The 23,159-nt window shown below is 43.4% G+C and overlaps 1 long non-coding RNA gene across 1 annotated transcript in view; it reads right to left on the bottom strand.

Moving 5' to 3' along the window:
* The window catches only part of LOC109285835 (uncharacterized), a 36,928-nt gene that overhangs the window by 12,802 nt on the left and 967 nt on the right, over positions 1-23,159 (bottom strand). Inside the window, exon 2 of the long non-coding RNA XR_009462579.1 lies at positions 20,342-20,489. This is a non-coding gene — a long non-coding RNA (uncharacterized LOC109285835). The remainder of the gene's footprint in view (positions 1-20,341; positions 20,490-23,159) is intronic.

Here is a 23,159-nt window from a genome sequence, read left to right as displayed (position 1 = left end):
TTTGCCTAATAGTAGTGGAACAGTAATGACTGCTGTTTAGTCAGAATGGTCTTAGGAAAAAGTTCTCCTTCAGGGAGACATATTGAGCCAGGTGTAACAAGGCATTAAACTAGTCATTAAATGGCAAGAAGACCTAGGCTTGATTTAGATCTCAGCCTACTCCCTTATGAACCAAACAAAATATTACCCCTCCAAGTATAGATTTAATTAATTAAACTAGGATGAAATTACATTTCCTGCTGTGGGTCTCATCCCAACAAAAGTTTTACCTGGGCAGTGAATGCAAGGTTGAGACTTATACTGGCTACACAGAACACCTCAGCTATTTTGTGCATTTGAAACGGTTGAGCATTGTGTTTTTTCTAGTGTGAAGACAGTCAGGTGCATCAGCAAGACTGAATGAATGTAAGAATGACCGACCCTTTCAGTAAACGCATTGTCTATTTTCATTGCATTGCAGAAGTTAAGTCAGGTGAAAAGGTGCACAAAAAGGGCACAAAGTCAGTGTGGTTCACTGAACTTTTAAGCATATGGAATGGACTGGAGAACAGAAGTGAGTTCAGAGAGTTCTAGGGGGTGGAGGAATATACGGATGTTAATCAAGGCTAAAAGGGTGATGGATGATGATAAAGAATAAAAGGGTGATGTGCAGAATTTTGAAAGGAGCAAGAAGCTTGTAGAGATTTCTATGGATGTATTCTGGTTTTGCAACCCAGAGGTAGGCATGGGCAGGATTCACCTCCCATTTACTTTTGTGTAACTCCAATGATGTTATGACTTGCAGCTGTGTAAGTGGGAGATAACTAGGTCGCCATCTTTATTTCTCTCTGATTTTTTGCTTAGTCTAGTTGTTCCTTTTTTTTGTCTATTAGTGATAATTATAGCTACAGTAAGGGATGCTGCAGAATGGCAAGGATTATTTTGCAGTTTCTGGTGAAACTCTATATATACTAAAAAGAGAGAGAGGAAAAATAGCTCTCTTCAAAATGAACAAGAACATTGATTAAGACACCTGAGCCAGCATAGAGGTATTCTGAATGCCATATAGATACACAAAGACCAGAGGCCATCCTGACAAAGGCTAGCATTTCAGCAATGAAAGCAGTTGTTTCAACCTTAAGTCAACAGAAATAGTTGGCCTTTTAGCAAGGAACAAAAAAAGCCCATGGCATATTTGCCTCAAGTTGCCTCAGGTGGACATGAATACTTCATGTGAAAGGATAAATATGATCCATTGTTTCAGGTTTCCATGACCGCACTTCTTTTCCTCCAGAAATATCACTTCACATCTAACATACGGGTCACATACCATAGAAGGAATACAAATGAGTAGGACATTGTGCTGTGGCATGACACAAGAAATGGATAAATCAGCTGACCCAGATGCCTCTAAGGAACATAGAACAAAGGGAAGGAAAATATGATTACAAAAGGTCTTATCTAAGATAATCAGTTCACATTTTTATTTCCCTTCTGTCACCTAATCCTATCATGATGCAGTTGCCTCCATCCACAACAATATAAACCACCATAATTTCTGTTTGAAGGTGATACCACTTGAAGAGCAGTGGCAAACTAATTGGAATTTGTACTGCTCTGAAAAAGATCATTTTCTACCCGGTTATTTACATAGAAATATGGAGGGTGGGGAAGTTAGGTTCTCCTTTCTTGCTCTCCACCTCCCCCCATTTTTACTTGAACTGACATTTTCTGTTTAAAAAAATCTTCTGCTGCAAAACTAAACTGCTAATGAGGTCTGTTTTAGCAAAGGATTTAAAGTGAATGTTATTAAAACAAAGCTCTTGGGATATTACGGGATTGATTTAAGAGGTTTACGGGAAGGTTGAGCCCATGCTTCTATTTTGAATGATTTCCCTGAGACAATCCAGTAAGTGAAACCTAATCTCGTAACAGAATTGTTCTTGTAAAACCACTAGCTTGGTGGGCTTGGAACACAGCAGGGCCACTTCTTTAAGCCTTATATTTAATATCTTCATTAGTGATCTGAGGAAAAAATGTAAACAGCAGCACCATGATTAAGCTGGTGGGGGTGCACAGCTGAAGTCTAAGGAGACATGGACAAAGCTGGAACTGCTAATAATGTTTTTCTTAGTTCAAATGAGAGCAGGGGTGGGCAATTATTTCGGGCGGAGGGCCACTTACTGAGTTTTGGCAAGCCATTGAGGGCTGCATGACAGGCAGCCAGGGGCAGATAAATATTAATTTCTGTAATTTTGGGGAGGCCCCGCGGGTAGATAGAATGGCCTGGTGGGCCGCATCTGGCCCCCGGGCTGCATTTTGCCTGCCCCTGAACTAGAGATAGGAATTATTATCAAATCAAGTATGAGGAGCTATTTGGGGCATTGGACAGACTGAGATTTTAAAAATTTTCCTCTTAGATACTATACGTCAAGTCTCTATATTCTCCTCTTCTGTCTGTCACTTCTCTGTACAAGAAAATTATTAGTTAAGGTTAGTTGTGGGTAGACCATGTTTTCATCTGGAAAAATCTCTGCATTCTTCAATATGGATAGTACAGTTGGTCACAAAGAAGCAGTTTACTTCAGGAGGTTTCTGAATCCTGATTTTGTACTACTGTGATCATCATCATTACTACATTGTCTTTATCTATACATTTTGGATTTAATTCATAGGTTTCATGTTGAGGCCAAGTGATTTTGATCCCACCCAGCATCAGTCACTTTGAAACGAGTGAAAGGCCAAAGACTGAAGTGAAAGGATAACAGATTCTAGAATAATTTAAGAAATTAAGTACAGTAGTATTAATTATAGCTGTACATAAAGTTCACATCATCCCCCAGGTCCATAAGAAGTGAGGGAGGGCTGGAAGTTCAGACATCATCTTACATCAACAGAGGCTGGCAAACCTAGACTGAGGCCCAACTGCATATCCTGGCATAAGCAGTGGTGGCATGATTCTTTCCTTGCCCAGGCTAAAGCCCAGTAGCAGCATCAATCAGGCTTCAGAAACCAATTCTCCATGTAGCAGAGTCAAGCAGGTGAAGGCAATTGTTTCCTCCATAGACCAAAGGATTTCCAGGGGGCAGGAACAGCTTGTTCCCATATGTGGCTGCAGAAGTGAGGAGATGAGTCAATTTTACTTGAAGATGAACATGACAAAGGCTATTAAATGCAGGGAACCTGTTTCCCAGCAGACTTGCCTTCATATGAAGAACTAGCATGCCCATGAGTTTGGGAAACTCAGGGAAAACGTACCTGTTGCAGAACTGGGCTGCAGCTAAGATCAAGAAGTCTCTATCACATAATCACAAAAGAAGTACTAAATAATACATAAAACATCTGATGTGCATCTCTCTGAACAAGAGAAAGAACATTAACTAGCCTGTCAGAAATTTTGTCCTGCATGAGAGAACCAGGGAGAAGGTTAAAGACTTCCAGTCTTCAAAACTGACCAGTTTTCTACACACGATTACCCTAAACCATTGGGAAATTCTGCCACAATATGGTGACTTAGTCACCTCTTAGCACTAGCACAGACCTCTATGGAGTCTTAAAGATACACAGCAAGAAGAAGGGCAGTAGGCATGTCTACACGTGCATTAATGCGCCGTTATAAGGGCGCATTACGTTTAGTACCCCTAATATGATGTACTAACTAAATGCGCAGTAACTGGCACTACTGCACAGTAGGGCTGTGCGAAACAGCACTGTTCTGTTTTGCCTTGAGTTTTGACGGTTTGACGGAACAGTGTTTCGTATCGAATTTCATTTCAAGTCAAAACAGCTGTTCCATTCCATTCCGTCCCGTCAAAACAGAAAAGCTGTCTCAACGCTGTTTCGAAGTTTCTCTGGGGATGGAAAGTCAGCCCAGCTAGATCGTGCCATGGCAGAAGGCAGCCCACCTGGGCTGCTCCCCATCCCTGCTAGATCCTGCTAGGGGTGGGGGGCAGCCCAGCTGGGCTGCTACATCACACCAGGGGTAGAAGGTGGCCCAGCTGGGCTGCTTCCCCATCCCCTGCACTACATTGTGCTGGGGCAGGAGGCAGCCCAGCTAGACCGTCCCAGTGATGTAGCATGGGGGACAGGGAAGCAGCCCACCTGGGCTGCCTCCCGCCCCCAGCGCGATCTAGCCTGGCAGACAGGGAAGCAGCCCAGCTGGGCTGCCTTGCCACTCCCTACCGGATCTTGCGCTGGAGATGGGAAGTCAGCCCAGCTGGACTGACTTCCCATCCCCAGCCTATGTTTGAAATGTTTCGACCATCAAAACATTTTGACCAGCCTCGTTTTGTTTTGAGGCTATTTCAATGGCCTTTGTTTCATTCCAATTTTGCTTTTTTGACCTCGAAATTGGTCAAAACAATGTCAACTGCACAGTAGGACTGGCACACAGTCTTTTTATGATGCTTAATGTGCAGTAGACTAATTCTACTGCACATTAGCAGTTTTTGCCATGATGTGATAACACACAGTAGAATTAGTCCCCCAGTAGATGCGCCAAGTTAGTGGTCTCTGCTGCAGCATGGGAGAAAGTGCTAACCCAGAAAAATATTTACTTTTAGGATAAAAGCAACAGGGGACTATGTAGACTGTGCTCAGAGAAGGGTCATGGATATGGTATAAAGGAAGGCAGGATAAATATGCAGCTTTATAAACTAACTAAATAAGATATATATAGAGAAAACACAAGCTTTCATGAACCCAAGTTCACTTCAAATGAAGAGAAGCTGGGTTCACAAAAGTTTGTGCTCTCTTTCTCTCTCTAATCTTATTTAATCTATAAAGGTTCATATTTACCCTGCCTTCTGACTGACTTCAGACCAACATGTTCCCATGAAATCATGGAACTCAGGAGTTGCCCCTACTGACTGGAAGAAGGCGAATGTGGTACCCATCTTTGAGAAGGAGAAAAGGGATGACCCTGCCAACTATAGACCAGTCAGTCTAACTTTGGTTCTGGGGAAGATCTTTGAAAAAATTGTCAAGGAGGACACCACCCACAAGTTCACATCTGGTAGGGTACTGAGAAGCACCCAGCATGGTTTTGTAGAGGGGAGGCCATGCCTAACAAACATGATGTCCTTTTATGACCAGGTAACTAACCACCTGGACATGGGACAGGAGGTGGATGTCATCTACCTAGATTTGAGCAAGGCCTTTGATACTGTTTCCCATGAAATCCTCTCAGTTAAGTTGGAGACTTCTGGCCTACACTAGGCTACAGTGAGGTGGGTTGGAAACTGGCTGCTTCCCCATCCCCATCAGCAGCCGATCCCAATGAGTTGTAATTGATGGGATGGCTTCATCTTGGAAGGCCGTCTCCAGTGGCATACCCCAGGGATCAGTGCTTGAGCCCACAAATGACGTGTACCCCCGGTGGCTGGGGAGGCATGGCAGTGCTGGCGGCAGTGAGAGCGCAGCAACAGTGGCAAGGGTGCAGCGGCAGTAAGCGGGGGAGCTCCCACAGATGGTACTGGTGCTGGCGGCGGCAGCGGGATGGCGAGCAGCAACTGCCCGCAGGCGCCACCAACAGTGTCAGTGGCGCCTTTTCATAGGGAGTGCACCAAAGGTCGGCAGACGCCAGCAGCAGTGTCAGCAGTGGCCAGCGGCAATCACTGACCGCCCACAGACACCACGAGTGGTATTGCTGGTGGGGGTGGCAAGCAGCGACTGCCCTCAAGTTCCGCCGCCAGCATCTGTGGTGTCTTTTCATAGGGGGTGCACCACCACACTCAGGGGGTATACGTGCACCTGTGTGCACTCCCTATGCATTACCATTGCTTGGGCCCATGCTTTTTAATATCTTTATTAAAGTCTTGGATGAGGGAGTGAAAAGTGCAATGATTAAGTTTGCAGATGATACCAAACTATGGGGACAAGCAGGCACATCACAGGACAGGTTAAGGATTCAGGACAACCTTGACGGGCTGGTCCTATGGGCTGAACAAAACCAGATAAAGTTCAACAGGGATTAATGCCAGGTCCTTCATCTGGGAAGGAAGAACCCTCACCACATCTATATGATGGGTGGTGGTCCACTGGCTGGCACTGCATCCGAAAGGGACCTAAGGGTGACAATAGACCAGAAGATGAATATGAGCCACCAGTGTGATGAAGTCACCAACAAAGCAAATAGAACTGTGGAGTGCTTAAGCAGATGTGCTGCCAGCAGATCCAGAGAGGTGCTCCTCCCTCTCTATTCAGTGTTGGTGAGGCCACAGCTGGAGTACTGTGTCCAGCTCTGGGCACCACACTTCAAGAAGGATGTGGACAAGCTCAAAAGGGTGCAGAGAAGGGCCACCTTCATGATCAGGGGCCTAAGGGACAGGCCCTACGAGGAAAGACTTCGGGATCTGGGACTATTCAGCCTGAGCAAAAGAAGGCTGAGAGGTGACTTGATAGCTGCCTACAAATATGTCAAAGGAGAACACCAGGACCTAGGTGAACAACTTTTAAGAAAAGCACTCCCCGGGAAGATGCGGACCAATGGACACAAGCTAGCTGAGGAAAAGTTTGGGCTGGACATAAGGAAAAATTTATTTTCTGTATTGGTAACTATAATCTGAAACACACTTCCAGCAGAGGTGGTACAGTTGCCATCTCTGGCAGTCTTTAAGAGGAGCTGAGAAAAATACCTCGTTGAGCTCGTTTGAGCCCAATTACCTCCTGCCGATGACAGGGGACTGGACTTGATGATCTTATAGGTCCCTTCCAGTCCTTCTTTCTATGATTCTATGGCCAACTACCTCTCTACAGTATAAAAGCCAACAGTACGTAACAAAAATAATCAACTTTAACTGACATAAAATATGCAATCTATTGACTATTCCTCAAAATTCTGATTGGAAACTAGAGTTGGCATGCAGTGATTATAGCAAGGTGCATTATTATGAGGACTAATACTGAAACTTGACTTATTTTGTTCTTGGTGGAGTATGAGTGGCACCCTGTGGTCACATAGCTTCATAGCAGGCATTATCACCTTTGTGTTCCTTCTGCGTATACAGTACAGTGGAAATGAGAGTCTGATGATTGGCTCTTATTGTACTGCATTACTAATAACCTGTTTGACTAAGTCAATTGCAAATGCTTCCTAGTATAATTACACCTTTTTCTGAGCTGTCATCATTCCAATTACATCAATGTAGGCTCCTACTTAATATCAGCTCTGAATGTAGCTATGAATATCACTAGCAGTCATCTTGCATAGGCGTACAGAATTTCCTACCCAGGCAGATACTTTTCTATTGCTGGGAGGGAAGGACAGTTTCATTCTTAGAGACTAAAACACTTATTGTAATCTTTTCTCCCACCTGTTTAAAATATTTCTTCAGTGATTGCCATTATGCCATGGATAAAATGATCTTATTTAATCTCTTACCAAATGCTGATCCATCAATATCTGTCTTGGAAGATAATGATATTATTCTTCCTCTGTATGTTTATGAGACCTCCTCCTCCCAGCAGGCTATGAGTTCTGTTTCTCCCTACAATCTATGTATAGTCAGTGTTCTCTGAGGCAGAGTTTCTGGCAGCAGCACTCAGATTACTGACTGCTGTCGATACTGAATGTTTGGTGCAGGAGGGCTTTCTGATAGCGAAAAAGATAACAACTGGTGAGGCATGAAAATACACCCAGCTCCACCTAGCTGTACAGAAATAATACTACCACCACACAACAATAAATAACACCACTACAGAACAGCCACTGGGTCCAAGGGAATGTGAAGAGTCATCAGGCCTAGAATGTGCAAAGTACTGCTGTGTTACCAGCTTCCACCACAGGAAGGGGGTAATACAAGATGACTCACTTATTAGCATCGACTCACATGGATAGAACTGCTCATGTGAATCTTAACACTGTGGGGACTTGCAAGAGCAGAAGGAGAAGGCAAATATGCTCACTCTTGTCTTTGCCTGAATTCTCCCAAGGCTCAGGACTCTTCTCAGATGAATCACAGAGACTAGGGACAGAAATTACATATAAACCAGTATAGGTGATTGGAAACCAGTTCAAATCCATAACACAACAGAAGTTTGGTGAATGTAAACTGCTTTCAAAATAGCTTAAACCTGTTTAAGAAAAACCTAGATGGATCTAGTATCAGACTTAACTGATTTAGATTAAATCAGTTTATTGAACTTCTGTCCCAGATCCTCTCCAGATTCAAGTTAACTCATAGTCCCCCAGTATCCTACAATGCTTTACACCTCCCCTGCAAACCCCTCCTCACAGGGTAGGCGGGTTACACTTGGCCCAAGCTGTCTGCTCCAGCCAAGCAGGGAAGCATGCTCTAATGTCCTCTGGCTTCTGGCCTGGCCACTGGAGGCATGTGGCTACATTTTAGAATCAAAAGTGAATGTCTGTTCATTTGCTGATTGGTTCAATCTAGGCAGCTTAGACTGACCTGTGAAGATTTAATTGAGTCAGCCTTGGGCTTTTTGATTGTCTGTACTTAGCCAGAAGGTTTGTCAACTGAAGATAACAAGGGCGCACTAGTGTCCTCTGTCCTTTTTTTTTCCTAAGCTGCCTCTGGCAGCCTTGTCCAAGTCATTAGATCTCTGGTATCAGGGAAGGAGGATGCAGAGGGAAGAAGTATCTATGGGAGTGAGTCTGACTACAGCCAGCTGGTAAGGAGATCACTCTGAAGCAGCTCAGTGGCACAGGAGGGAAAAACAGAAATGGTAGGAAGAACATTAGTTTTTCCTTGTTTTTCACCTAGCACAGTGAAGCTTACAGCAGGTCCATGGAAGACTCACTAACCAAAAGAAGTCAGAGAAAGTCCCTACCACATTCTTCCTACATAGCTGAGTTGCTCCTCAAGCCTCCCCTCACCCTCTTCTACCTGACACCTGAAACCACTGGCCTCTACCCTGTAAGGTATTGAACATCTGCTACAAAGGACTGAGTGTACCTCCGCACTTGGCAGAATGAGATCCTTAATAAAGAATGGGGAAGAATGCCTTCAGTATTTGTCTCAATGGGAAGTTAGACATGCTAAAATGTCAGCTTAAACAACTACAGTTATGTCAGCATAACTGCTCAAGTGGACACTCTCATCTCAGTACAAGAGCAACCTTTCTAAATTTATTAATTTGCAAGATGTTAAACAGAACCAAAAAAGCCATGTCCTCATATGGAATTATACCAACACAACAAAGGTCTAATTACAGTGGTAGACGAGGTTCCTTGGGTGAATCTGATATCTTTTATTAGACCAACCCAAATGGTTGGAGAATAGTTATTAAGCAAGCTTTCGGGTTCAAAAACCCTTCATCAGGCTAAGGAAGCTTCAGCAGTTGGTGTGTGCTCTTCCTGGTATATTACAGTGGTATAATTCTACCTGTGTAGCTGCTAAAATTCCCTTCTGTAGACAGATCCTAATGAGAAATTTGTACCATTCTTCTACAGGTACTGTATAGAACACCCTAGGCTGACACACACAGAATACAAGTAAGACATTAAGGTTTTCAGCTTCTGAGGTCACTAAGAAAATTGAATGGTTTGTTACAGGTAGACAGGATGGTACAGGTTTCTGATTTACTCATTGCTATGATGAGGGTGGGTGGACACAATTAAGGTGATTTGCATGCCTTGCCTCTGCAAGAACACCTTTAACTCTGCATTTCCTGTTTAACAGGAAAATGTCCTACAGATGGTAGAAAAGTGGTTGTAGTTGTTTTATCATTACCTCTAGTATTCTGAAAAGTGGTATTTTTCAAGTCACTGCCATGTACTACAGTCTTAACTTCCTCTCAGTGAAGTTTGAGTGTGAGGATTTAAACTCGATAGGAGCCTAACAATTTTCAATCTTTCCCCCATATAACCAGAAATAACTAAATAAATTTGTGCATATTTTGAGAGAAGCATGACAGCCAGACTTTTTATAAGTGAAGGTATAGTTGAGTGCTGTCATGAAGTTCTAACAGGTGAAACTGATGTGAAGCAATAAACTCTGGCCATACTGCACCAGAGTTTGTTGCCCCTGGGCACCGCATCTTTACGTGCACCCAGGACCACAGCATGCTGAGCTAGGTTGGAGCAGCCCCGGCTGGCAGGGAGCCCAGGGGGTCACTCTGCCAGCCTGGGCTGCTCCGACTTAGTTCAACATGCTGCAGAGGGACTGGCTGGGGCATGAGTGTACTTCAGTGCATCCTTGTGTTCCAGCCAGCTCCATCAGCATCTACATGTGTGTTGCCGTGCACTAAAGAATGCTGCCACAGGATAGTACTTGTATTTACAAGTACTAAGCTGTGGTGGAGTTAATTAGTTTCCTGTGGCCTAATAGGGCCACACGTGTAAACTTTGAGACTTTACTGCAGAGCTAATTAGGCAACTCCACAGGAAATGTCTCATGTAGATGTGCCCACAGGGTGACAAATCCTGAGAAGAGCTTCCATGCGCTCACATGGAACTCATGGATCAAGTCCAAAATTTGTAGTAAAAAACAACATAGAAGGGATGACAATCATAACAGTACAAAAATCAGGATTCAGAATCTTACTTCTGTGAGATCCACTGCATTATCCAGATTTAAAAGCACAGGAATATTTCTGGATTAGAATATATGGTCTTCCCCTAACTAACATTATTTGAGAATTTTCTCATACAGAGAAATGACAGAGAGAAGAAGAAAATATAGCAATGTGACCCATAATAGCTAAGAGGAAAAGAAACGAGCAAGTTTACACTAAATAGAAATAGCAGAACTGCTTGGAGGCAGCAAAATACCCTAGTTTAACCTTTGGCTGGGATTCTTTAGTCATATTTACTGAGAAAGTGCACAATCCTTCTCTGTGAGGCAGCAGAAATGTCAAAATGGGAAATCAGACAAACAATTATCTAAAAAGGAACAGAATCATTCTGTAGCAGGATGCAGTAATATGTTTCTGAGAAAATTAAATGCTAAAATATTGTACTAATAAAATAATTTTGACCCAGCAAACTGAAGAACTGCAGTATCCAGGGAAGCTATCTTGACAAAAATCTTCAGTAACATTTTGCTCTTTAGCACTCAGGAAATATTATATCATTCAAAGGAGCTCTAAAAAGAAAGAGATAAACAGACTGAGTTACTCATAATGTAAAATGGAAAAGAGCCAGGTTCTGTATTCATTTACATGAATGACAATCCAGCAGTTCAGTAGCATCACTCATGATTTACACTGGGGAAAATGAGATCACAGAATAGCACAGATTGTGTAGCAGCAGCCAGCAGAAGTAGCCATAAAGTTACACCTGCCAGGTACCAAAGTACCTGCAGAAATGAGCACTTGTAAGCCTCATGTGTCTGCATACCAAAATGGCTTCCCGCATGGTGAAACAGAGTGCTGCATCATTGTGTGCATCAGAATCTGTTTGCGTTTTGCACACACACAGGGACCTATTTCCATCTCTGCTCCTATATTTTGCAGAGATTTTTTTAACATTCCTTTTGGAAAACGTAGCCCCAAAAGTTCTTCATCTATGAATTAAAAGAAACTTGGGAAGGCAGTTATATTGGTGTGCCTGAAGGTCCATAAGGAGAAGCCAAAATCGAAATATAAGGACACAGCCCCCTGTTGTCAATATGGGGCAACTGGCATGGTAGCTGTCCCTATCTATAATAGGAATTTGCCTTTCCCTTCTGTTGCTTCCTTCCCAGTATATGGGCCTTCATTCAAAGAACAGATTATGCATGAAGGACTGCGCTGTATGTGGTCTGATGTCTACATGTGGAGCAGACAAGAACACTAGCTAGGAGAACCAATCAGCAAGCTATACCTTGTAGAAAGGGAGTTCGAGTTCCCCAGCTCTGCATGCTTCCTCAAGCTTCCCAAATACATTGACTAACTGTCAAGCTGTCCCTAGGGGGTTCAGATACTATGCAGCCACTCCACCCCAATGCTGGTTATGATTTAAAAGCCACAGCATTGACCAAACTGACATGCTGGAGTATAAATATTGAAGTGTATCATTTTCTGTCATTTTGTTTATTCTTTTCAGCCTTGACCTACTTTATCCTAAAGAGCTTCCTACTTTACCTGCAGTAACCTTTAAAATCCAAGTACCTAAACTAACTAGAAATATTCCTAAAGATTAACTAAATTAGTAATCCAATGGGTCATTGAATATTTTCTTTCTATAAAGTGAAATAAGGGGATTTAGTTTGCTCAGGACTTTAATTTCTAGCATTGGCCTTGTGCTGGCCTCTCTATAGAGGTTATCTTCTCCCACATATGTACACAGCAGCAGAATGACTCACTATAAAATATTTTATATTCACTTACACAAACATTAATTCTTCATGGATCCCAATACCACATTAATAAATGTCCATTGCTATAACCATTTTATGGCATTTCATTTTTATAATAATAATAGGAATCCTTTGAATCCATAAAGGAAGTAGTAAGTACATATCATTAATGTAATTTGTTTGTTCTAATTATTCATCTGAGTGATTTTTTTTATGCTGTCATAATCATGGGTTAGGAACTTAGATCTACTAGGGACATCCCTTGCTCAAGTCTGCATTCTATTTCTGGCCCTACAAAATTAAACACATATGATCGGAGAAAGCGTAGGCATACAATATGTATTGTGTATCTGGATACATACCAGTGATAGAAATTCATTACTGTGTTGACATAATAACCATGTTTATTACCTCCTTTAATTAGCCATTATTAATTGTGCCCACCAAGAGGTTCTTTTTTTTTTAATTGGTACCTATAGTCATTCTTCTTAAGACAATAAGTACAACTAACCAATTGTCACTGGGAGGTTTTCTGTGTACGTACACAGAAAGAGCATAGAAATGATTACCAATTGTTTTAGGCTTCAAAAAAGTTGACTGTAGCACTGTGTCAGCTGCTCTGGAGTTATTCTGAAACATCCAGAATTGATTTGCTTCTAAAAGCAGGTTTCATTTAGCAGTCTAACCTCTAGGAAAGTTCACTATTGACAGAAATGGTCTTGAATTAACTAAAAATATAAAATGCAATAGCACTATCAAGGTAGAAAAAGCTTCAGGTTACTATTTAAAGAGCTAAAGCAAAGGTTACTTTTATCATTCAGAAAACTTGTTTCAAAATAAGCTCTGGGCTCACTGTCAGTTTTTGTATTCTTTAGTAAAACTTGGCAATTATATAGTTCAATGATACTCCAGCTTTTGGCCCTGCAAGCCAGAATAGAGGTGCAGGGCTGTCCATGGGCTAGATCAAAACCCACACTCTGGGATTGGGCCCAGTGCTGCCTCCACTTGGTCCTGTTTGCCCAGAAAGGGCCCTGCACTTCCTTGGCTGACCTCCATATGCCAGGATCGGGCTGTTGAGCTCTGCCTCACACCTATCTGGACCCATGCACTAAGATCAAGCTCTAGAGCCCAGCATCACCTCTGCCCAGCCCTGCGAGCTGGAATCAGGCACCTGCACACCAGTATTAGGTCCTGTGCACCAGGACTGGACCCTGGGGCCTGGCACCACTGCTGCCTGCACCAGAATTGGGCCCTGCATTGCTCTCCATGCCTGATCTAATGTACAGGGCCTCGGGCTCCCCACAGCTGCAGAAATTTGGCAGCAGGAGAGCAGTGCCACCATGCCCTTGCTCCCAAATTTTTTGGCCCATGGAGAGCCCTAAGAGTTGGATTATACTGCATTGGGGGCTAGATCTGACCCATGGACTGGGGGCTGAGCACCCCAATATAGTTTATACTTGCAGCATCTAACTCTAGGATTATTCTCTGAGACAACTGGAGGAATCTCTTATTCTTGTACTTGGAATTCAGTCCCGAATACAGTTGTATCTGATAAAATATTCGCAGTTAGTGTAACATCAGCTACATGGAAAAGAATCATTCTCAGTAATATGAATGCTAACATGTCCCATGATATACTGGCTCACTGCACAGGGCTAAACGGATAGCCAAACTTGGTACTATTTTATAATTTCTCATTCAGAATCCAGCAAATTCTGAGGCACAGAAAGACATGACAATTTATACCTGATCTGGCCTCTGAAAGAACTGTACAGCCATGACCAAACACAATTGCAAGGTTGCAGAGTACTTTAAAAGGGCCCGATCCCACAACAATCTGAACCCTCCTTGCATAACGGTTTAGATGAAGACACTCCAAAACATGGCGCCTTCAGTAACTTGTGTCTGCATGTGCTGGGAGCAGGGCTGGGCTGATGCAGCTCAGCCCTGCTCCCAGCTCTGTGTTCAGAATGAGGGGGAAGGGAGTGGAGGGAGCTCGGTTTGGAGGTTTTATAGTTGGCGTTGGAGGGTGGGGTGGGTGGATTGGAGCCCCCCCCCCACACTCCCGCGCTGGCTAAAAAAAACCCCAGACCAAACTCCCTCCACTCCCATTCTGAAGAAAGAGATGGGGCTGGGAGGGGGGAAGGGCAAGCCTAGGGGAAAGTAGCTACAGACACGTAGCTGCTCCAAACTGAAGCTCAATCCCCCAACCCTGGGACCCAACAGTGAACATCTATTGCATCTGGGGGACTTCTGTAATACATAGCACTTCCTGCAAACACTCTAGATAGAGAATACAGGCCCAAGGGGCACAGACGGAAGTTACATTTGTCGTGCAATTGTTCCCTTGAAAGCATTCTACAGGCATGCCCTTACAGAAGTATATGGCTGTGGAGCACTTTAAAAGTGCCTGATTGAATGACAATCTTTACCCTCGTTATGCGAGGGTTCTGATGAAAGCACTCCAAAGTGAAGTGCCTTCATAAACTTCTGTCAGCACTGATTTGGAGCTGCCCATGGTGCTGTCTTCAGAATGGGAGGGAGGGAAAGGAATGAAGTCCCATCTGGGGTTTGCCCAACCTGCACAGTAGGGGGAGGGGGTGGATTGGAGCCCCTCTGAAGTGGGGGGGGGCTCCAAACCACCTGCCCCATCTTCTAATACAACCTGGGCAAATCCCAAATGGAGCTCCTTCCCCTCCTCCCACTCTGAAGACAGCACTGGAAGGGGAAAAGGGGAGAGGGGGCAGTAGCTGCAGACATGCAGCCATTCCAAACTGGAGCTTGATCCCCCAATTCCCCAGGCCCAAGAGTGAATGTCTGTTGTGTCAGGGGGAACGCTGTAATTTATGTCACTTCCTGCCATATTTCCAATCTTCATCAGTGACTTGGATGTGGGTGTCAAACGTACTCTGTCCAAGTCTGCGAACGATACTAAATTGTGGGGTGAAGTGCACACTTCAGAGGGTAGGGAACGATTGCAGGAAGACCTGGACAGGTTAGAAAAGTGGGCAGTACACAATAGGATGCAGTACAACAAGGACAAGTGCAGAGTGCTGCACCTAGGGTGCAAAAATATTCAGCACACCTCCTGGCTGGGAAGTGATCCTCTCAGCAGCACAGAAGCAGAAAGGGATCTCAGAATCATAGTGGACTCCAAGATGAACATGAGTCGTCAGTGTGACGAAATCATCAGCACAGCTAACCACACTTTATCATGCATCAGCAGATGCATGACAAATAGAACCAAGGAGGTGATACTTCCCCTCTATGAGTCATTGGTCAGACCGCAGTTGGAGTACTGCGTCCAGTTTTGGGCACCATACTTCAAGAAGGACGTTGATAGAGTCAAGAGGGTCCAGAGTAGGGCCACTTGCATGATTAGGGGCTTACAGGACAAGCCCTATGAGGAGAGACTGAGGGACCTGGACCTCCACAAGGTATGGCTGAGAAGTGATCTTGTGGCCACCTACAAATTCATTAGGGGGGATGCATCAAGGGATCAGAGATGCTCTGTTCACCAGGGCACCTCTTGGGGTAACAAGGAACAGTGGTCACAAACTGACAGAGCAGGTTTAGGCTAGATATCTGGAAAAAACTTCTTCACAGTAAGGGTGGCCAAAATTTGGAATGGGCTTCCAAGGGAGGTGGTGCTCTCCCTTACCTTGGGGGTCTTTAAGAGAAGGCTGGATAGGCATCTGGCTGGGGACATCTGACCCCAGCACTCTTTCCTGCTTATGCAGGGGGTCGGACTCAATGATCTATTGAGGTCCCTTCCAACTCTAGCATCTATGAATCTATATAGTGCCGTGTTACAGTGGGGAGCTGCACATCTGTTAGCACCCAAACAGGTAACAAATGTCTTCCAATATGTCCTGGAAAGAATGAAAGAGATTTTCATCTTTCTATGGATGGAAGTCTGTCAGCTATAGGCGGTGGAAGGGAGGGGCTAACAGGGCTTAGCACATCCAGACACAGGGCAGCAATAGAGCTGCAAGGCAGCCTGGCCAAGGGCTTCCAGCAGCTGCAGCAGGGGTGGGAGTGGGGCTAGGGGAGGCAGGCATTGCACAGCCAGCAGAGCACAGAATTGAGCTGTGAGCAGCTCATCCGGGGGGCATGGCTCCTGCTGCTACATGCACCCCAGGAGGCATGGGGGGCATGGGCCCCCAGATCTGTGCAGGGCAGGGCAGGCTGTCATTGCAGACTGGGGCCAGGGCTGCACCGGTCTCTTCTGAATCAGGGTGGCGTGGGCACTGGAGTCCCAGGGGCTGAGTCCCCTCTGGCCCAGCAGTGCAGATGAGATGGGCCCCACCCTGGCCCCTGGCTCTGGGGCCCTCGGGTGGTGTGGGGCCAGGAGCAGGGCCGGTGCGGGAAGGCAGCTGGGGCCAGTGCGGGGCTAGGAGAGCAGCGGATTCATTGGCAGGGGGTGGTGCCGGCGCCAGGCAATGACCCTGAGTGTGGAGGAAGGGGCAACTGCACAGGCATAGCAGTCTCTGACCCCAATCCTGGCCCCAGCTCCACTGCCTCCCGATCCCTGTCTGGCCCCAGCCCCAGCCCCGGCTGCACTCCCTCCCACCCCATTCCTCCACAGACTTTCCTGCCTCAGGGTGGAGTGGAGGGACATGTGCGCATATGCACCCTCACACTCAGCCCCCCCCCCAAAAAAAAAAAGTCTTTTAAATCTCGGCCAACTTACTTTGTTCACTTCAAGGCAGCTTTACAAAAAAATGCTATTATACTTCCTGAATCCATTCACAGTCCAAGCTGTACTCTCTAATGATACCAAGTCTACTGGGAGTAGATTTTTTGTATGATGAACATCATTCTTCTGGTGGGTGTTTTTCTAAGTAATATGACAGCTTAAAATGCAGGCATGTAAATCATCATCAGTACCACAAAGTTAACTTTGGTGCAGGAACTGAGGCATGTTTAAAGTTGTCTGCAGACTTAGACCCTCATGTTTGCATTACTGTTTTCTGTTAGTCACCAAGTACTTCTTGTGAGGTTCTAGCACCCTCACTTCCTGATTCCTTAGATCACTGGATGCCATTTGGATGTTGCATGAACAATACCTAAAATAAATTGCGTTGTTTCACATTTTTAAAGGGTTCTTTTGCAATCAAAGACTAGAATCTTATTTTTTCAAAAGAAAGCCTGAATTTTGGAACATAAAATGGCAATGCTAGGCATAAAATACCAGGTCATTTAGTCACTGCAAGCTAGTCCAACATGATCCTGACAGCTAACATACTCATGACTATTTGAGATATTAAATGGACCACTTCTAAATTGCCTTGAGCCATGCATGGAATGTAATGGGCTTCAGCAATGAACCTTAATCAACTCATTCAATTAAAAATTAATATAAACATAATCAATCAAGGTTTTATTTATATATCACTTCAATTAGCTTTGTATTAAATTCAGAATAGGCAATGCCAGCAAAAACTACAGATTCCTGTGCTCAGTGTAAACACAACTTTGGAAATAGTATGTAGTGCTGCTTGACCTCAAAACAGAGGAATTCATCAGTCCATTGAGAACTGCTGATCTTAATGAATAAAAGGAGACCTTAAACTACAAGGCTACAGGTTCCTTCTTAATTGATGACAGGGCAGTGTTTTAAATGCATGCTCCTTCAGCTTTCATAAACTTGGCCTTTATCTTGCACCCAACTGTATATTCATGGACTTCTCCAAATCTCTCATTTATTTCACACTGTCCTTCTCTTCTAAATCTTGACTTCGTGAGCTATTCTTTTAATTGATGCACATGTTTAAAATGATGCAAATATAATTTTGAGCTGTCATTTGGAACTTAGTAATTGTTTTTTCTCTCTTCTGTACACGAAGGCATAATAGGGTAAGGTTACACTTGTCACATGACACTTCTGTGATGTGGTATTGATTAATGAGAATGAATACTGTCATAAGGTTACCAGCTGCTGATCTCCTGATGCAATCAGAGAGTTTTCTGGGGAAAATATCTTTTTTATACAGGAATCAAGTATACAAGGGAGGACTCTTAAGTGTTAAACATGGTTACAAAAAAATTCTTCCTCAGCCGATTTTTGTTTAAAGGGCAATTGTCATCTAATAAGTCCCAATATACAAAAACGAAAATCTTAGCATAATTGGAGTCTCCAAATGAGCTAATGTTCCAGCTAAAGTTTATCAAATGAAAATGTCAATGAAAATTACTTCAACAATTAAATATTCCTGTATGAGGTGGGCTTCAAAATGCTCTTTCAAATCAAAATTTATGGCTCCCCTTTCCTTGATTATGCCTCTTCCATCCTTAGGTCTCAAAGGGATTGGTCCAGGAGTGCTCGGCCAGTAAATGGGTTTTGGTGGCCTTAAAAACCCCCCACACATATCATGGGTGTCAGCGAGATATTAAATCTCCTCAACTGAGACTCTGTTGTTGATTAAAGTGTTCTCAATTCCATCCTGCAAAACCTAGTCAGCAATGATCTCAGAATCCCTCTAACCCTTGACGAGGTGAGGAAAGCCATCAAGCAGATGAAGAACAACAAGGCATCTGGAGCAGAAAGAATCCCTGCTGAAATCTTCAAGCAGAGGGGAGAGGAGCTCACATCACAGCTTCATGTCCTCATCTTAAAGATATGAAATCCCAAATGACCTCAGGGATGCCATGACCATGACAGTCTTCAAGAAAGGAGACAGAGCTGCACGTGGAAATTACAGAAGGATCACCTTCCTGTCCATGACAGGAAAGATCATTGCAAGAACCCTCCTGAATTTGCAGAAAAGCTCCTCCTGGAATCTCAGTGTGGGTTTAGGGCATCAAGAAGCACATCTGACATTATTTTCACAGCTTCTCAGCTGCAGGAGAAATGCCAGGAACAACATAAACTTCTCTACATGGCCTTCTTTGACCTCACGAAAGTCTTGGACTCTATCAACTGAGAAATAATGTAGAGGATTCTTCTGAAGTATGGATGCCCACCAAAATTTGTCACCATTCTTCACCTGCTCCATGATGGCATGTGAGTGGTGGTTCTCAGTAATGGATCTATCACAGATCCCTTTGAGGTTAAGATGGGAGTTAAGCAAGGTTGCATCATTGCTCCAACATTTTTCTTGACATTCCTCACCAAGTGCTACATTTGACCACCAACAAGCTTCTAGTTGGAGTGGAGCTAAACTACCAAATGGATGGTAAACTGCTTAATCTCACCTAACTCCAAGCCAAAACCAAGATTAACCCGACCTTAATCACTGAGTTGCAGTACACTGATGATACTGTAGTGTGTGCTCACTCGGAAACAGATCTTCAGGCAATCACTGAAGTCTTTACTGAGGCATACAAGAAAATGAAACTGATGTTCAACATTCAGAAGACTAAGGTCCCCCATCAACAAGCTCTTAATGAGCAGTCCCTAACTCCAGTAATTTGGATTTATGGTGACAATGAAGAAAGCTGAGATTTCCCATGCCTCAGAGCCATCTCTCACAGAAGGCTGACATTGACGAAGAAATCCATCACCTCAAATATGCAAGTGCAGTCTTTGGATGCCTGAGGAAATAGGTGTTCAAAGATTGTGACATCAGATCCAAAAACAAGCTCATGGTTTATCAAGAAGTCATAATCCCTACCCTTACTGTGTAGAGATGAGATGTGGACAATGTATAGAAGACACCTTACATTGCTGAAGTAGTACCATCAATGCTGCCTGTAAAAGATATTTCAAATCCACTGAGAAGACAGATGCACCAACGTTAGCATTCTCTTGCAAGCAAACACCAGGAGTATTGAGGCAATGATCATCCAACATCAACTTTGCTGGACTGGCCATGTCATCCAGATGTCTGACTCCAGGTTCCCAAACAAAGTTTTATTCTTGCAACTTAGTCAAGGCATACACTCAAGATGAGGGCAGAAAAAGCACTTCAAGACCAACTTGAAGTCCTCAAGGCCAACCTGAAATGCAACATCAATATCAACTCATGGGAGACTATTGCCCAGGACTGCCCCAGTGGAGGAAGAGCTTGACTGCAAGGATCTCAGTAGTCTGAAATCTCACAACGACAACAGGAGTTAGAAAAGTCGGAGAAGCAAAAACAGCATGTTGTGGACTAAATCAAGAATCTCAAGCCACCCACCCTGCACAGATATGCATGCCCAAGTTGTGACAGAGTTTGTTGATCCTGTATCAGCCTCGCCAACCATCTTCAGACCCACAGATATGGCAGTCATGGAAGATATTCATCCTCAACTGAGAAGGATTGACAATGATGATGACCATGATTCCTATATGAAGCAATGTACCAAAATAACATATCAGTAGAACCCTATTAAATGGATTGTAAACAAAAAAGATACTGCCTTCTTCAGTTTTCATCACCAACATGAGAAAAATATGTCAAGTAAACAAAGAATATAGCAAGAACATGTTAACTAGACCTTCAACAAAGACAATGTGAGGGATGGAGTACACATTTTACCTGTTATTTAGTGGAAGGAATTGGATTTAAGAAGCCTTGGCACATAATCCTATGGCCCCCATTATAGAAGAGGTCACATACATGAAAGGAGTTCATTTCTGGCCCTAAAATTCTTTAAAGGAGAAACTAAGAAACCTATGTGAAAAATGTTAAGTATCATAACTTCTGATATTCAGGGTGCACCAGTGTATCAGAAATGTCAGCATCAACATTTTGTCCCTCACCTTATGTTCAGATACAAAAAGTCATTAGAAAATGAAGGATGAAAAACTGTTCTCTGTGTCCACAAATGACATGACTTAAATTGCAATAAGGAAGAGTTCGTTTGGATATGAAAACAATCTTTCTAACTTCTAAGGCAGTTAAGTTCTGCAATAGGTTTCTTAGAGAAACTGCTGAATCTCTGTCCTTGGAAGCTTACAATGCAGACTGGACAAAATTTGTCTCAGATGGTTTAGGCAGGGATAAACTTGCAAAGGGTTGAACTAGATAACCTTCCAGCCCTATTTTTCTGTGATTTTATAATTATTCTTTTTTAGTTTTAGGCTAAATATGTTAATTCAAGTGCTGGGTAAACTAAAGCACTAGTGCAACTATTTTATACACCTTGTTAACCTATGGAGGATGCTTTATTTACATTTCCCTGATTGCATACTTCTTGCAACACCCTCACCAAGTTCCCATGGGGCTAAGGCGTCCCTAAAGATATGCAAAGCTGCCCTTAGCAACAAACTCAGAGCCTCCCGCAGAATGCCTCCAAGACCACCATATGTTCACAGTGGTATCATGTCCACCACTATGTCCCTCTACATTTAATGGTTTTCCAGGCCTGTGCAAAAGGAAAGTCCTTCCTGCCCCATAAGTGAACAGGAAGGAAGCAGCCCTTACACTTTCATGTGAACAGGGTCTGTAAGTCTGTATGCCCATGCATGAGCACACAAAAAGAATATATGCTGCATTTCAGTGTAAAAGCAAGGTAGAAACTGTCTGGAACCTCACTAGGAACATCTTACACACATTTTGCATGCTACAATGGCACAAGTGATGTCATTCAGCAATGCATCACTTACCTTTTACCATTCTGTAGGTCTCTGCTGAAACAGGTCAAAGAAGCCAAGAAAGTTACATTTACATTTAATCTGAGCACTCTCAACATTGATAAGATAGGTCCTGGAACCTACCCAGGTAACATTTTTTTCTCCACACAAGGTTTTTTTCAGGCTGTATGTTACTCAACAATATTTGCTCTACAATGAAAACTTTTTAATATTTAAGGTGTAAACGTGATGGGAATGTATATCTAGTGCCCCATGTAGCCTGCAATTTCACAGCCACTGAATCTTCTGCAGAATTTTCCCTTCCCTATACAGCACTCTGGGGTATAAGTTTGCATTTTACACACACACACACACACACACACACACACACACACACACACACACACCCCTCCAGCCCTCACTGTAGTGAAGATGCACTTGGAAAATGAGAGCTGCATGTAAAACAATGCGACTTGTACCTTTGGGTCTGCAGAGGAGTCTGAAATACTAGGTCCAGGCCAGATTTGGTTATTATTTGGAGTATTCAGTGTAAAGATGAATTGCGACACATAGAAGTGAACAATTCTAGACTTACCTCCAGTAAGTGTGCTTATTCTACAATCCCAAAAGCTATTGCCCATCTTCCCTAGTGCCAATAATCAGCTTCTTGCCATTCATCTGTTAAACAACTTCTATTTTGTTTTGACAGCACCACTCTCTGTGGCATGTTGAAAAGCATAACTGTCAGAGCAGTTGTGGGTTCCTGTACCACTCAGATGCTTAATTTCATATCCAAGTAATTAAAAACTTAATTTGCAATTCAAAAAGCTTTTACCAACGTTGTTGCAGGGTTGTTGGTTGCAGCCGTGTTGGTCTAAGGACATAGGCACTAGCAGGCAAAGTTCTTTAGGTAGATGTGATATCTTTTATTAGACCAACTGAATAGTTGGGGGAAAAGTTCTTTGCAAGTTTTTGGGCACAAACACTTGACGAAAGGCATTTGTGCCAGAAAGCTTGCAAAGAACTTTTTCCCAACTATTTAGTTGTTTGAATAAAAGAAATCACATCTACCCAAAAAACCTTTACCAACCTTCTCATTTGCTGCACCAGAGTACTGCAGCATCCAGGCATTTTGCTACAAAATTTAAAGGCAGTCAAATGCAGAGTACAGATCTTGCTACTTTGCAAGAAACCACCTGTGGAAGGATATAGACATATGAAACCGAGCTTCATGAGTTAAACAGAATATCCTCTCGTTATTACCTACAGCAAACATAGTCAATGTATTTCAATAGAGTAAAGTCCTGTGTGGTACTTGGGAGATGAACACTTCTTTCAATATCTATTAATGTATTAGCTCATGAAATATTGATTCTGCTGAATGCATGTTCCTGGGCCTGTTCAACCTTCACAAGAGAAAGCTGAGAGGGGACCTGGTA

Source organism: Alligator mississippiensis, chromosome 5 (assembly GCF_030867095.1).
Source record: "Alligator mississippiensis isolate rAllMis1 chromosome 5, rAllMis1, whole genome shotgun sequence".
Taxonomy (NCBI): Eukaryota; Metazoa; Chordata; order Crocodylia; family Alligatoridae; genus Alligator; species Alligator mississippiensis.
Note: the sequence above shows the minus strand (reverse complement) of the source record. Positions and strands in the feature narration are given on the sequence as shown.